Source organism: Podarcis bocagei (assembly GCF_964188305.1).
Source record: "Podarcis bocagei genome assembly, chromosome: 6".
Lineage (NCBI taxonomy): Eukaryota > Metazoa > Chordata > Lepidosauria > Squamata > Lacertidae > Podarcis > Podarcis bocagei.
This window is the reverse complement of record NC_138130.1, coordinates 20,095,819-20,112,744: the sequence shown is the minus strand read 5'-3', so window position 1 is coordinate 20,112,744 and position 16,926 is coordinate 20,095,819. Positions and strand designations below refer to the sequence as shown.

The 16,926-nt window shown below is 42.4% G+C and overlaps 1 long non-coding RNA gene across 1 annotated transcript in view; it reads left to right on the top strand.

Annotated features, from left to right (window-relative positions):
* LOC308589505 overlaps positions 1–13,869 on the top strand; it is a 32,534-nt gene extending 18,665 nt beyond the window's left edge. Inside the window, exon 3 of the long non-coding RNA XR_014009332.1 lies at positions 13,704–13,869. This is a non-coding gene — a long non-coding RNA (uncharacterized lncRNA). The remainder of the gene's footprint in view (positions 1–13,703) is intronic.
* Positions 13,870–16,926: the final 3,057 nt, after the last annotated feature.

The window sequence follows — 16,926 nt, the reverse complement described above, 5'->3', positions numbered from 1 at the left end:
TGTGGGACTCAAACATGCTTTATTTTGACTAACTCGTACCCTATACGCTTTAAGCCAGTCCTTTATTCTGTGGCAGTTTGCCATTTGGAAAATACTTCCTCAAATATCATAAATAATATATCAAAACAGGAAAGCCTGTTCCTTATTTGGTGCCATTTCCCTTTCTTCAAAAGCGTTTACCTTACGGCTACATATGTAGACTCTGCATTCGATGGCTTCCAAGATATTTTTGGGGGAGAAATCTCAAAATAACATAATATGCATTTTTTAAAACATCTGCTGCAGCTGATGTCTTGCGGGGGAACCAATATGTTAACTTGCCCTCTGGTCAATGAGTTCTTAGTGTGCTAAAGAATAATACAGCAGCAGATGTACAATAAGAGCCGGGAGGCTGGAACATTTGGACTTTCGCCTTGTTCGTGGTAAAAGGAAACTAACAGAGGCTGTGTAAATACAACTCACCCTGCGTGGCTCCAATAGAAAGAATATTGCTGTTTTGCCTTTCAAATCATCAACGTAGTCTCTCTCTCTCTCTCTCTCTCTCTCTCTCTCTCTCTCACACACACACACACACACACACACACTGTATTTTGATGTTGGCACCATCTCCATTGAAAAAGTAGACCTCTTCTTCTACCAAACTGGTGTCCAGTCTGAAGAAGAAGAAGAAGAAGAAGAAGAAGAAGAAGAAGAAGAAGAAGAGTAGTAGTAGTAGTAGTAGTAGTAGTTTGGATTTGATATCCCACCTTTCACTCCCCTTCAGGAGTCTCAAAGCGGCTAACATTCTCCTCTCCCTTCCTCCCCCACAACAAACACTCTGTGAGGTGAGTGGGGCTGAGAGACTTCAAAGAAGTGTGACTGGCCCAAGGTCACCCAGCAGCTGCATGTGGAGGAGCGGAGACGCGAACCCAGTTCCCCAGATTACGAGACTACCGCTCTTAACCACTACACCACACTGGCTCTCAAAAGATTGACACTAACCCTAAGATTGATATGGGAGCAGGTATTTGAGGTCCCTTCTTGCTGCATCACTGTGTTTGCTCACCATTTTAACATATTAGCTAGTGCTTGATTAACTTGAAACATTATTGCTCAGGACTACCTCTTCCCATATGAACCTACCTGGACACTGAGATCATCTTCTGAGGCCCTCCTTCGTGTGCCTCCTCCTCAAGAGGTCTGGAACGCGTCTTTTATGCAGTAGAACACTGTTTGTGGAATGCTCTCCCCAGGAAGGTTCACCTGGTGCCTTCATTGTACACCTTTAGGTGCCAGGCAAAAGAGTTACTCTTTAACCAGGCCTTTGACTGATTGGCATCCAATGCCCTTTTAAAATGTGTTGGAGAGGGGGGATTTATTGGGTTGTTTTTGTGTGTTTTTTTATTATGCATTTTGTATTTTTATATTCTGATTTTATGTTGCAACCGTCCTGAGACCTGCAGGTATTCTTCTTCTTTGGTGATCACTCGTAGCTGAGTAAGTTTGTCTTCCATAAACACAGTTTTAACCATCAGTCCATAAGTGACTGTGGAGGCCAATTCTGGATCCACACGTCCTTCCACAGTGGAGACATAGGTTTCCAGGTGGGAGTTGTTTATTATGAGGGTTACAAATATATTTGAAACTTCAAAGGCAGCTAATTACACAGAGTATATATATATTATTGCATGAGCTCTCAAATTAACATACTAATTCTTGGAGCCCAAAGAAGAATTTGGATCTACATAAATGGTTGCCAGTGGATGATTTCCATCAGCTGATGGGTGAGGGAAAGACGCATCTTGCCAGACCTATGCTCAGTGCTTCTCAAATCTTGCAGTTTCCAAGCACCCAACAAGCGTTTGACAGTTGGGTTGTCCCACTCACCTCAGCTATAGGGGCTGGACCTTTGAGAACCTTCCACTCAAATGCTTCCAAAGCCTTGAGCCTTTTCTGAATGTTCGGTACGAATTCTCAAAGAAACCTACTTTGCAACATGCCCTCTGATGCCTCTGGTTTTGCCTGCCTCCAGGTTCAATTTATTGCACTGTGCAGGGCAAGGGAAGTCTAAGACACTGGAGCACCTAAACTGGCCCTCATCTTGTGTTTTCTGCAACCCCAGTATCACCTGAAATGTATACCGTGGTACCTTGGTTCTCAAACACTTTGGTTCTCAAACTCCGAAAACCCAGAAGTAAGTGTTCCGGTTTTCGAACAATTTTTGGAAGCTGAATGTCCGATGCAGCTGTCAGCTATTGTTTCCGGGGCGCCTTAGTTTTCGAACATTTCGGAAGTCAAACAGACTTCCGCATTGGATTAAGTTTGGCACTTTTGTTTTTGCTATTTATTGTGTGTGTGTGTTGGGGGGGAGGCTTTTTCGGGTAATTTGTTTTTGTGACTGTGTGGAACCCAGCTCAGCTACTGATTGATTGATTGATTGATTGATTGTGTGACTGTGGAAATGGATAAAAGCCTCCCATCCAAACGATGACTACCACCAGTGCAGGGAAGAAAAAAATTAAATTTTCATTTTTATCATCTACAATACTGTCTTATTTACCATATTTCTTGCACCATAACACTCACTTTTTTTCCTCCTAGAAAGTAAGGGGAAATGTCTGTGCGTGTTATGGAGGGAATGCCTACGGGTGGCATGCCTACAGATTTTCCTCCTCTAAAAACTACGTGCGTGTTATGGTTGGGTGCGTGTTATAGAGCGAAAAATACGGTATTTTATAGTACAGTACATTGCTTATTGCTTTAATTTTATGGATCGATGGCCTCATTTGAGAGTAAAATTCATGTTAAATTGCTGTTTTAGGGGTTGTTTTTAGAAGTCTGGAATGGATTAATTCATTTTGCATTACTTTCTATGGGAAAGCACACCTTGGTTTTGGAACGCTTTGGTTTTGGAACGGACTTCCAGAATGGATTAATTTTGAGAACCAAGGTACCACTGTAGTTTTCGGCAATAGAAATTGTTGTCTTAATATCATGGGTCCAATAAGGTCCTTACAATATTCTCATCCAGTATTATGATAATGAGTTGAATATATTGATCCAGAAAATTGGGTGGCCGAATGTATGGATGAAAGAAAAGATCCATCCATTGATTTTCTGTTGAATTTGTATTCTGAGACATAGGATTCCAAGCCAAAAGTCGATAAATGAGAATGGCTTACTATGTTTGTGGAGGGTATCATTGTTGAAATCATTGAAAATCTTGGATCTTGATATTTCATATATATATATATATATATATATGTGTGTGTGTGTGTGTGTGTGTGTGTGTGTGTGTGTGTGTGTGTATTTATATATATATATATTTATATATATATATATATAAATATAATTTTATTAGTTTTTTTAGCATATCATTTTCAACAATAATTAAACATACTTTTACATCTTATTCAAATTTTTGACTTCCATCAATCCTGTCTGAAAATTTTCCAGTCTAATCTCTCAGTATGCATTTCTTATCTTCCCTATTACATTTCGAACTCATAACCAATATCTCTATCTTTTTCTACTTTGTAACACTTTGTATATTTCTCGGATCTTGATATTTCTAATCTGTTACTGATAATGATTAGATCTTATTTGTTTGTTGCCCTAGATATGATTTAACACTTGCACCTTTGTTTTTGAAATGTAAAACTTTTTAAAAGGTAACAACTAAGAAAATATAAAAAGAACTGAGGCTGCCTCCACACCTTACACACAACTGTTTGTCTCTTACCCTTCCTTCTTATAATACTTCACGTGGCATTATTCAGTTTCGCTTTTACACAAGAGCCAAGTTCTCCCATTCATCAAGATAATGTTTATATTCTTCCTGTCCCATTTGTCAGTGTTGGGTCATTCTGCATTGATCGAGGGGTCGAGATAACCTGAAAGTGTGTTTGCACGCACAATGTGAAGCGCTCTCTCCAAACACTTGGACCAGATTTATCTCGCCCTCCCTCACTTTCCTCTGGGAAGAATTAATGGAAACAGGAAATCTGCAAACATTTAAAATGGATATATGAGATTATTGAAAAAATGCCTTTCCTACAAATAGAGCTTTTAAAAGAAAAATAATCTGCAGTGTTTGGGACTAGAATGAAGTTAACTCAAGCCACATTTCAAAATAGTGCATATGATGTATATCACTCTCTTTAACTTTGTATTAATAAAGACCTTGGGAGTAGTAATGAGAGACGCTTTGAGGCTGGCACTAGATGCTCTGTATCCCACACACAGAATGTCGGATGACCAATATATGGGGTATGTAACCACCTTGGGCAGTTCCAGCAGATGGCAGGCTGTGACCTGCAAAGGCAACTGATGAGGCTTGCTCAAAATGGCAGAATACCTGGCAATTTTTATACAGTAATGGAATCATTGCCATTTTGCTAGTGATTTAGTATCCCTGTAGGTTTCTTAGTTGTCACAGAACTACCATTCCCAGAGTTCCCTGTAAAGAAGGATGAACTGTTCAACCAATCTGGGAGCTGCAGCGCTGGGACAGGAATAGGGGTCTACTAGCAACACTTAGCAGGGACGTGGGTGGCGCTGTGGGTTAAATCACAGAGCCTTGGACTTGCCGATCAGAAGGTTGGCAGTTCAAATCCCAGTGACGGGGTGAGCTCCCATTGCTCGGTCCCTGCTCCTGCCAACCTAGCAGTTCGAAAGCACATCAAAGTGCAAGTAGATAAATAGGTACCGCTCCAGTGAGAAGGTAAACGGCGTTTCCGTGCTCTGCTCTGGTTTGCCAGAAGTGGCTTAGTCATGCTGGCCACGTGACCCAGAAGCTGTACACTGGCTCCCTCGGCCAATAAAGCGAGATGAGCACCACAACCCCAGAGTCTTTTAAAAAAAACAACAAAAAAATTATTAAATTTCCAACAAATTAAACACAACACTACAAAAAACCAAAAAAGAAAAAACATACAATACAATACAATACAATACAATACAATACAAAAGAAAAGAAACAAACAAAACAAAACAAAACAAAAACTATTTAAAACACAATCCAATTTCAACATCTTATCTTTCTTTCCCTTATTTCCTCGATCTCCTCACACCTCCCTTTTTGTATTCCACTTCTGTTAATTGTTTCAGCAATTCCTTTCCATCTTCCTCTGTTTTCTATCCTATAATTGTCTTAACACATTCTAACCATTTTTTTCCTTTTAAAGCTCTATTAATCTATTTATACTTAATTCCAATTCCTTTCCATCTTCCCCTGTTTTCTATCCTATAATTATCTTAACACATTTTAACCTTATTTTTATTAATCTATTTATACTTAATTCCTTATAACATTTCTATTGAAGGCATATAACTTCATTCCAACATTCTTCTAACATTCATTAATTTTACAACATTTCTATAAATAATCTTTAAACTTTCCCCAGTCTTCTTCCACCGACTCTTCTCCCTGGTCTTGGATCTTGCCAGTCTTTCCCGCCAATTCCATCTAGTCTATCAACTTCATCTGCCATTATCCAACACTTCAGTGCTTCCAAGAAACAACCATAAACAACCATTCTCTCAGCCAGCAAAAAGCAGATGGTTCACAACAAAGTTTAGGGGTCTGGCAGGGCAGGTCCACCTCCTTCTTTAGCATCCATCAATATCTTAAGTTTTACTCGAGGCTTCCTGCCCTGCCAAACTAATCCAAAAACATCCCACTGCCACCTCCTGAAACAATCAATCCCATCCAAAACTTGCACTATTTGGAACAAAAGCAACATCCCGGCAACACAGCAACCCTCATCCCCACCACAACAGCTCGGCCCAACAATAGCAACTTCAGATTTGTCCATATTTCCCAATCCCCCTTCTCTTCAATCCAACGTCCTTCACAGTTACCCTTAAATAAATTCACATTTTTGGCGGTCATACTGACCCCCAAAAGCCTCTCTTTCTCAACCGATGTTAGTCCTGTCTCCTCCTGAAACTCTGTCAAGCTTTCCTTTCCCAATTCAGGTAGGGCTCTGGTCCTCAAATTCATCTGTTTTTCTTTAAGTTCCATCATAACAGATGTCACATCGAGTTGCCTTTGAATGGATGGGGCTCTTTCACACTCCAGTTGTATTGTTTTACATTCAGCAGCAAGGGTTTTCTCCCTGACTTCATCCGCAGTTTGCCGTGTCAAGGTAAATTCCTGTATCAATCTCTGAATGGTTTCTGTGTTGGTGTTCACCTTTTGTCCCAGACTGTCTGTTTTCCTGTGAAGCTGTTCCAGCGAATCGTTTATTTTCACTAATGCGACCACTAAGGCCTCTTCTGTTGACATTTCATCTGTTTTTTTCCTTTCCATTTACCATAACACTTGAGAGATTCAAGGTCAATCTCAGAGTCTCACAGTTTTTATCTTGCAGCTGGAAGTCCCCCTAGCCCAGCTCTTATAAAGTAACCAATTTAAGAGACTTCCACTAGGGGGAAACAGTTTCTATTTATAATAGTCAACCATGTCCCCTTTAAATGCAACTCATACAATCCAAAGTTAATTTCAGATTTCAGTTACTTTTTACTCCTTTTTAGAAGCAGCCGGAGACAATAGAAACAATGTATTCCTCTTACTTTGCTAGCTGTCAAGGAACGTTCTAAGTGCTGTCAATGAACATTCCAAAACGTCAGTCCTACTGGCAGCCCGTTTCCAGGGTCAGAGTGGCGGTATTTTAACTCCCTTCACTCTCTCCTGCAGGCATACTCAGTCCACAACTTCCCCCCCTCTTCTCCTGCCTCCAAGGGGGTTTTATGCTCTTTACCGATGGAAATTTAGGCTTTTACAAAAGGCTTTCCAAGACTTCAGCCTACAGCCTCCTTGCCTCAGTCTGTTTACAAATATGGAAGGCGGACTTCCTGTTTTGAACCTCCCTGTTTCGATGCCAAATTAAACGTTTAAAATCCAATTCTCCCGTCTCAGCTCTACTCACGGGTAATTACTTTGGAGTCAAATTGTCCACAGGAAAAAGTCAATGCTCTCCAGCAACAGCTATGCGGCTTCACTCCATGGAAGAAGCAGACAATTCAAAGCACCACGTCGCTCCGGATCCCCGAAACCAGGTTTCCCCGCGAGAAGGGGAGGCGCAAAAGGTGCCCGCCGAATCCCACGTTCACAGGCTTCTCCCGCCTGTGATTTATACGGGTCTCCGCCTTCGCTGTGGCGGCCAGACCCAAATTTCCACAGAGCAGATTCCTCCCGATCAGAGGAAATCCGCCATTGCCAGAGGCACCAACCCGGAAGTCCCCGCAACCCCAGAGTCAGTCATCACTGGACCTAATGGTCAGGGGTCCCTTTACCCTTTACCTTTTAGCAACACTTAGCACCCTTAAACTACAGATACCAAGATTTTTTGGGGAAGCCATATGTCTGGGTTTTCGTGGACACTTCCGGGAATCAGGCTGCAAACTGGTGTCCAGGCGGATTTTTGCTGAAAACCTAGGCATATAGCAAATAGGGCAATTAAATAATTTTAAAAAGCTTCAAAATTCCCCCCAAAGACCCAAAACTTAAATTTTGGGGTGAGATGTTCCCGCCAAAAGCTCAGCAACTGGATTTTCACTTGGGGGAAATGGCAACCCTAGAATATATGTTCTGAACGTGGTCATACAGTTGTTGTAGTAATAATAATTTGTTGAGTTGGAATCCTAAATGAATAGCTATAGCCGAGAGAGCAAGAATCAGGTTCATTATTGTGAAAAACGCTGTCAGGCTCCCCGCACCCCCAAAAGTCTGTCATAAGATGTCTGCAACTAGTTTGAAAAGCCATCTACTCCAGAAACAAATTTACTCCATTATCAACTGTCATTATTTGTAAGCAAAACTGAATTTTAATGGAGTGAATACTCTGAAATAATTGGATGACCAAGTTCAACAGTCCACATTATATAACCGTCCCATAAGCATTGTACACCAACAGTTTCCAAAGAATCCAAGAGAAATAGTTGAAAATAGAATTCCCCAGGTCCACGCAGAGGCATATTTCAGTCCATAAGAATGCAACCCCAGTTCAAGACGTATCTGAAATCATCTTTCTGGCTTAAAAAAAGATCACTATCAACTGTTACATTATCCTTTATTCAGCAGAATGTTGAGAGCTGCTCTTTTCACACCAATAATATTTTTGAACACAAAATATATATCAACATTGTTTCTTCTAAAGAGCTCTTGCATGTCAATGTCCCCAAACCACCCCCCCACCAATAACTCACACATCACACATCAATTTTGGTTTGGGTTTTTGGCACTATTTTGACCACAACTTTACTTAAATACATCCAAGTGAGTGGTTGCTTAGGCATTGGTTCTGACTATCTGTCCTTGCCCAGGGGACAGAACTGACTTCTGGATTCCAGCGAAAGTCAGTAAGGGAAACAACTTTTGGGGAGAAAATGAAGCTGGGCCTCAGTCCCTCACTTCTCACCCTCATGTTCCTGGTGGCTTGCACGGCCCAAGTCCGATGCCAGGGACTAGGACGAAAGGGATGGCAAGCCCCTGAATTCCTTTAATGGAATTCCCTTTCCGCACCACCATTGGAGGGGTAGGCATTTACCCCTCCACCAACCAATTTGAACCAATGCCTAACCGCCAACCTTACAAGTTGTGATGATTTGCTACGCAGTAGGCAAAACCAAATGGCACCAGCCAATCAGACAGATTCCTACCAGGCCCCTGCACCAAAGGCAGACGACCCTATGACACGCGTAGCAAGGTCAAGCGAACAAACCCCCCCAATACAGGGAGGGTGGGCGGGTGATCCGGTGCAAGCAGCCAAGAGAACACTGAAAGTTGGGCGACCAGTATTTAAAACCCCTCCTTCAAAATTGGCAACAAGCAGTTCTACCCAGCAACCCGATTAACCAATACACTGCCTGGGTCCCTCCACAAATCTGCCCAGCAACAATGGGGTGGCTTGTATCCCCCACCGCAACACGCACTCTCTGCTAGGGAGAACACGTTTTATCAAACCATATAAGTCTTAGGAAGATTACCTATTCCTAGAACTGCCTTAATTTTGTTCCTTCTTCATTTTACACATTTAAAATGCCCAACCAAAGAAAATGAATGTGTATGCTGTAGATTTTGATAGTGGATTCAGCCACCCTGCTAGTTCATTTTTCTCATGGCTTTCTAATATTTCCAGATGATGCTTTTGCTCAGCTAATCACTCCACTGTGCTTAATTGAGGTTTTGGTATTGTGTGTGTAGGTCCCCAGGCCACCCCTCAAATAACTTCACACATAACACGTAATTTTAGTTTTGGTTTTTGGGCACTATTTTGGCCACAACTTTATTAAAATACAAAATCAGTGAGTGGTTGTTTAGACATTGGTTATGACTATCTGTCCCCCCGCCTGGGACAGAACTGACATCCTGAGGTCCGATCGGTAGCCAGTAGAAGGGAAAGTCAAACTTGGGGGTCATTTGAGCTAAGCGTCAGACCCACGCCGCTCACCCCAGCAGCTCCCCGAAAGCTTGCCGGCCCTGGTCCCATGACAGGGATTCCCATGACAGAGATTGGATGAAATCGTGGCAAGCCCCAGGATTCCTTTAACGGAATTCCCTTCAGCGCAATAGGAGGGGCAGGCACAGCCTATCCTGACCCCTCCACCACCAGCATATTATAACCAATGCCTAACTGCAACCTTACAAGTTGTGACGAACTGCTGAGTAGTAGGCAAAAACCAAATGGCACAGCCAATCACCAAATGGCAAAATTCCTACTTGGCCCCTGCTCCAAAGCAGACGACCCCATGACAGGCAAAGCAAGGTCAACCGGAAAAGAGGGCGGGCGGGTGATCCGATGCACTCTGCAAAGAGAAAGAGAAACCAGTGTGCACCAATATTTAAAGACTATGGTCCCACCCACCCAATTTGCAACATACAATTTGCCCCAGCAATCCGGTTACCTAATCATAATGCCAGGCAACAACTCTTAACCTGCCTGGCAACAAGAGGCCTGGCCCGGCGGCCCACACCGCAACACGTGCTCTCATTTATTGGAGAACACGCTTTACCAAAATGGCCTCTGATTGGCTTTATTGTCTGTTGCATTTCTGGTCTGTTGACTGTAATAAAACTGATGGCGATTTCCTGTAGATAGTAGAAAGCAATATAAATAATTGTACAGTTGTTAAGAATGGGTAGGAAGTACATTTGCTCTAAGCAGCAATATAAATTCCACCATAAGGGGGCAAACCGACGGCAAGATCTGCTGGGATAAGCAGTTTAGGAAGCAGAGGATTTCTGGCTCAGTTGGTTGATTCCCAGTTTAGCAGGTGTTAGGTCCCCAACTCCTGTTCAGCTGCATATATGCCAGCTTAGCTGGCTGCATAGATGCTGGCTAAGCCAAAGCCAGTGTAAGTCTTCAAAAATGTGCATTGTGAGATGAGGACCAGGGTGGGGTGGGGCTTAGGCTTGATCCTAAGCCCTTTCAGCTTTGTCACATGACCTGGCAACCTGTCAGGTGGCAGAGGAACCATTCCCCAAGGCAGGTTGCCAGGAACGGATAAGACAAGGAAAGGTCCTTACCATCTGCTTTTTATTCAATATTCACAGAGAGAGGCTTGGAAATGCAGCCTCTTCGAATAATGGCGTCCTGAGTAAATTTATACCCCCCCCCCCCGCTTCAATCATCAACAGCACCACCACCTCTATGGTTGCTGCTACATGCCTTCTGTCTTTGAGTTCTTTGCTCACCTACTTTTAAGGCAAGCTGGGTTCTGGGAGATGGTGGGTCTGAATGCTTTCCAGTGATAACGTGTCAGCCACCTGCTACAGCTCTGACTGCTCCTCCTCTCCCATTATTTCCCAGCTTTCCCCCTCATCTTCCTCTGAGCTGTGACCTCCCTCAGACCCTTGTTGTAATTCTAAACTGTCTTCTTCTTCTCTGGAAGGGCCTGGCTAGGGAAGTGGTCTCCACCATTCGTCCTCTGTCATAGAACACGATTTTAAAGGCTTCTGTCATACCCTCCAACATTTATCCAATGAAACTAGGGCGTTCCTATTCTATAAGACTAAGAAAAAGAATAATTTTATTATTTATGCCCTGCCCATCTGACTGTGCTGCCCCAGCCACTCTGGGTGGCTTCCAATATATATAAAAGCATAGTTCAGTGGTACCTCAGGTTAAGTACTTAATTCGTTCCAGAGGTCCTTTCTTATCCTGAAACTGTTCTTAACCTGAAGCACCACTTTAGCTAATGGGGCCTCCTGCTGCTGCCATGCTGCTGGAGCCCGATTTCTGTTCTTATCCTGAAGCAAAGTTCTTAACCCGAAGCACTGTTTCTGGGTTAGCGGAGTGTGTAACCTGAAGCGTGTGTAACCTGAAGCGTATGTAACCTGAGGTACCACTGTAAAAGATTAAGCACTTAAACAAAAAAACCTTCCCTATACAGGGCTGCCTGTATACTGTAGATGTCTTCTAAAAGTTGTATCTTGGCTTGGGAGTTGCATAACTCCATACACTACAACATTTATCCAATGAAAATAGAGATGTCCTAAGGAAAAGCGGGACATTCCGGGATCAAATCAGAAACCAAGATGGCTTCTGTAAATCCAGGACTTGAAAATAGGGGCGTTTGGTAGGGTCTTTTGCTTCCCCTCTTTCTTTTTCTCTGTTATCACCAGTTTGGGCACTGCTTTTCTTCTGGGTGAAGATAGAGGAAAAGTAGGTGTTGAGCAGTTGTGCCTGTTTCCATCTTCCCCATGCAGATGTTAGATAAGATGTTAATCTGCAGCTACTAAGTGCACATAAAAGTACAAGGAAAGGCACAAAAGGGAACACACACTCCTTCATTTATCGTATGCGAGCCTGTACCTTTTTCCACCAGATAATCCTCAAGGCAAGAAATAGAACATTTGTTAAAAAAGTTATGAGGATAAAATAAAATAAAAAAATTGCCATTTCAGTCAAAATAGAAAAACAGAAGAGAACTCAGTATCACTTGCCATTTTATTTTGTCTCCGGTTACGAAGTGCTGGAAACAGCTAGAGCTAAATATTATGGCAGATGAAAATCTGTTGCCCCTTCTATCGCTGTCGTCTTTCCCCTGCAAACATCTAGGGGGACTCAAAGCACAAACTGACATTGTACTGTCAGGTTTGCCTTCCTATAATTCATTGGCTGTCCTCCAGGTTTCTCTATTTGGCGCATGGCACTCTCCTCAAGCCACACCCCTGCTAGTCCTGCTTTATATTTTCATTGAGGTTTTATTTTATTTTATTTTATTTTGACTGGCTGGAATGTATTCTTGACCTCTGATAATGTTTCTGGCTCATCTGAACGGAAGATAGAAAGGAATGCGCGAGAGCACAAAGGTGAACTACGGGCTCCTCGCTTCACCCACTTTTCCTTCTGTCATCTGACCCTCGTAAAGTTGCCAAAAAAATGAATAATGCCCTCTGTCTGAAAAATATTCCCAATACTCTTATGCTGCATGCATCGTTTCCAGCTGCTCCAGGGAAGACAACTACATACTTGCAGTAGGCAAACATTTGCTATAGCATCTAATGTCACCATTATTGGTTGTTTTTGTTCCCCCTCCTGTTGAGACACGGGTCATTCCCTTTAATTTTGCTGAGGAAGTAGACCCCTCAGTTTACAACACTTCCAGACTGAAACTGGCCAAGCCCAAAGTATTTTTTCACCACCGAAAGGGCAATAAGTAGATTATTAAATACATTATTTGCGGGGGAGAAGTAGGTGTGAAGTTTGTCGATTTTGCTGTAAACATGAACATGAAGAGTGCTGTTCTGAAGAAGGGAGGATAGGAACAGAAAAGAAGCAGCCCTTTCAATAAAAATTATCTCGTTTTAGCTTGTAGCTTAATTCTCCGCCACAAGAAAACAAGGTTTTGATTTGGCAATGGCTGAATCTCGGCAGGACAACGTGGAAAAGTACTTGATAGTATAGTTCTCCGATTCCCTTCCACAGAAATTGAAAGAGTATGATTAGCGCCGTTAGTTATGACATTTTCAGACTTTGTCTGGCATGATCCATCCCCTCCCTTTTAGGAAAGGAAAGCCATTCATAAATTCTTTTGCAGTGTTTCGTGTGCGTGTGATGGAATGGCCGTTTCTAATTCCGAATGACTTCTGAAAAGCGGTTTCTCCAGCTCTGGTCTTTTTCATAATCTTGCATGTAGTCAGCTAATTACTAGTCAGAGTCAAGAGCATTCAGCAATAGGACCTTTCCCAGGCTCTGACTTGCACTCCCCCCCCTGCCACCATGTAACACGGCCAGTCTATCAGCTGTTCGCTGGATATTGAACAACAGCTGCCATCCACAGAAAACATCCGGCTTCTACTGAGTGCCATAAAGGGCCAATTGACAGGCGCAAGCTTCAGAATGCAGAGGAATGCATCCACAATTACAGTGTCATTCTTAAGGGTATAATAGTTCTAGCAGAAACAGAAAAAAGGGGGTAAGTTGACCACCCATATGAACAGGACTGTTGGGACTGTAGGTCAGGGGAAGAGCACAGACTCTGCATGCAAAACTCCTTCTCTGGCAACTCCACGTAGGGATAAGAGAGACTTTGACCTGAAATTTAGGAGAGATGCTATTGCTCCGTACAGACAGTAACTGCTTCCGGGTTCTGTCCTGGGCCCATTGTTGTTCAACGTCTTTATAAACGACAAATGCTATTCTAGGCTACATCAACACAAGTGTAGTGTCCAGATCAAGGGAAATAATAGTACCATTCTCTTCTACCTTGGTCAGACCACACCTGGAATACAATGTCCAATCCTTGGCACCACAATTAAAGGAGGATGCTGGTGAGCTGGAACGTGTGCAGAGGAGGGCAATCAAGATGATCTGGAAACTAAACCTTATGAGGAACAGCTGAAGGAGCTGGGTATATTTAGCCTGAAAAAGAGGAGACTGAGCGGAGATATAATGTTGTTGTTGTTGTTGTTGTTGTTGTTGTTGTTGTTGTTGTTGCTGTTGTTGTTGTTGTTTAGTCATTTAGTCGTGTCCGACTCTTCGTGACCCCATGGACCAGAGCACGCCAGGTACTCCTGTCTTCCACTGCCTCCCGCAGTGTGGTCAGACTCATGTTTGTAGCTTCAACAACACTGTCCAACCATCTCGTCCTCTATCGTCCCCTTCTCCTTGTGCCCTCAATCTTTCCAGACATCAGGGTCTTTTCCAGGGAGTCTTCTCATGAGGTGGCCAAAATATTGGAGCCTCAGCTTCAGGATCTGTCCTTCCAGTGAGCACTCAGGGCTGATTTCCTTAAGAATGGATAGGTTTGATCTTCTTGCAGTCCATGGGACTCTCAAGAGTCTCCTCCAGCACCATAATTCAAAAGCATCAATTCTTCGGCGATCAGCCTTCTTTATGGTCCAGCTCTCACTTCCATACGTCACTACTGGGAAAACCATGGCTTTAACTATACGGACCTTTGTTGGCAAGGTGATGTCTCTGCTTTTTAAGATTCTGTCTAGGTTTGCCATTGCCTTTCTCCCAAGGAGCAGGCGTCTTTTAATTTCGTGACTGCTGTCACCATCTGCAGTGATCATGGAGCCCAAGAAAGTAAAATCTCTCACTGCCTCCATTTATTCCCCTTCTATTTGCCAGGAGGTGATGGGACCAGTGGCCATGATCTTCTTTTTTTTTTGATGTTGAGCTTCAGACCATATTTTGCGCTCTCCTCTTTCACCCTCATTAAAAGGTTCTTTAATTCCTCCTCACTTTCTGCCATCAAGGTTGTGTCATCTGCATATCTGAGATTGTTGATATTTCTTCCGGCGATCTTAATTTTGGCTAGGGATTCATCCAGTTCAGCCTTCCGCATGATGAATTCTGCATATAAGTTAAATAAGCAGGGAGACAATATACAGCCTTGCCGTACTCCTTTCCCAATTTTGAACCAATCAGTTGTTCCATATCCAGTTCTAACTGTAGCTTCTTGTCCCACATAGAGATTTCTCAGGAGACAGATGAGGTGACCAGGCACTCCCATTTCTTTAAGAACTTGCCATAATTTGCTGTGGCCGACACAGTCAAAGGCTTTTGCATAGTCAATGAAGCAGAAGTAGATGTCTTTCTGGAACTCTCTAGCTTTCTCCATGGACAAAGACAACAGGGAGATATAATAGCCAACCTCAAATATCTCAATGTTGTTTTCTCCTGCTCTGAAGGGCAGGACTCAAACCAATGGCTTCATTTAGCATTTGAAAAATGAAAGAGAGAAACAGAAATTGGTGGAAAGTTTGGTCAAAGCCACTCAAAGAGCTTCATGGATGAGTGTCTTCCTGGGCCATACTCAAAATCTGCTCCATTGCACCTCATCTGTCTGTCTGTCTGTCTGTCTGTCTGTCTGTCTGTCTGCAGTGATCTTATATGCCATTTTGACCCAAAAGCCACAGGATGCCTTTTCCCAACCAATGTGGTTTAGATCTAGCACCAGAGAGTGTTGCGTGAGCCTTCACTTAAATACTTCACAATGCTTAATTCCCATGTTTGTAGAGACACAAACACTCCTTAGTGACAGAATTATCTCAACAATGCACAATTATTACCAAGTGAAGTAAAAAAAAAAAGTATTTTGGATTTAATGAGGAAAAAGCTGGGATGTTGCAACTCCCTTGAAATGTAGGTTACTACTTCAGCCTAACCCATTAAGTTTTTTTTTTAAGTTTTTGAGGCTGTGGTATTTGGCATCATTTCTTCTGTTCTTTTGATAAGTACCTAAACAGGATGTCCTTGTAAATTAAATGAAAAACAGCTCTGGAAGGTTTCCTCCCTCAGGAATAAGCATTAAGATTGGCAGATGGTTTAAGTGGAAATACACAGGAATGCACTTTAGCCAGTACTTGGAAATTGTTCCTGCAGATATTACCAAGGTAGATTCACAAAGTCCCATTGGGCATCTCTCTGCAGTGAGTCAGTTTCTAATGGCCTGGAGCAGAATCCTTTAATCCAAATTGTTTTCAAACCACCATAGTCTTAAGAAGTGAAATGTAAAAATAACTTGGAAGTTAATGATCATCTCAGCTAACTTCTCACGGCATGCTCTTTAATGTTGCTGGTATTAGTCTGGATAGTGATGATTTAGTTCATCATAACACCAGAAGCCTTCCTGATTAATTCATCGTTTTGGGGGCACCTTTTTACAAACCATGATCCAGCTTGGCTTGTAAAAAGGTAACACAGACACTCTCCTGAAATACATCCATGAAGGTCAGTAGGAACCCATTCAAAGCCTACATCTGCATCAGATATGTTCCTTTTTGCTGGATCACAATGCCTCAATTTTAAGGGGTGGATCTGCACTCATGGTTTTTAACGTTAAGGAAGGGTTAAGGAATGGTTTTGATAACTATATGAACATGCGATTACTTTTAACATTCATAATGTGTTATTAAAATGTGACACTAGAGGGCACGGCAGAGAAATCAGCAACCGGCAGGAGGGAAACAGCGTTATGACAAAAGAAACAAAGCTAAATAATAATAATAATAAAATTATTTATTTATGCCCTGTTACGTTTTAGAATGATATCTCTAATATTGTTCTAATAACGTTAAACAGGTCAATGTAGATCCAGCCAAGGTTTCCTCGGCTAATCTTGCTGTGGAAGACTGTGACTGTGGCTGGATCTACACACAGGGGAAAAACCCACTATAAATAAGTCATAAATTAGATTGTTATAACAAAAGGGGGAAAAAACCCTGTGTAAAATTGCGTAGACAAATTTTGTGCTCTACAGTGCCATCTGGTGTTGCATCTGTGCAATGGAGTTACAACAATATAACTGACTGAGTGTAGCTGAGTCCTGTGTTCCTCTTCACTTTGCTGCCAGATGCTAACTGCTGCTGGGCAGTTTCAAGTCCCCTGGTTACTTTAAGCTTTAAAACAGCCCTTTTTAAGAGAAGATGCTTCAAATAGAAAACTGTTCTCTGTGAAGTAAGATACTAGGACACTCTGCTCTGAAGCT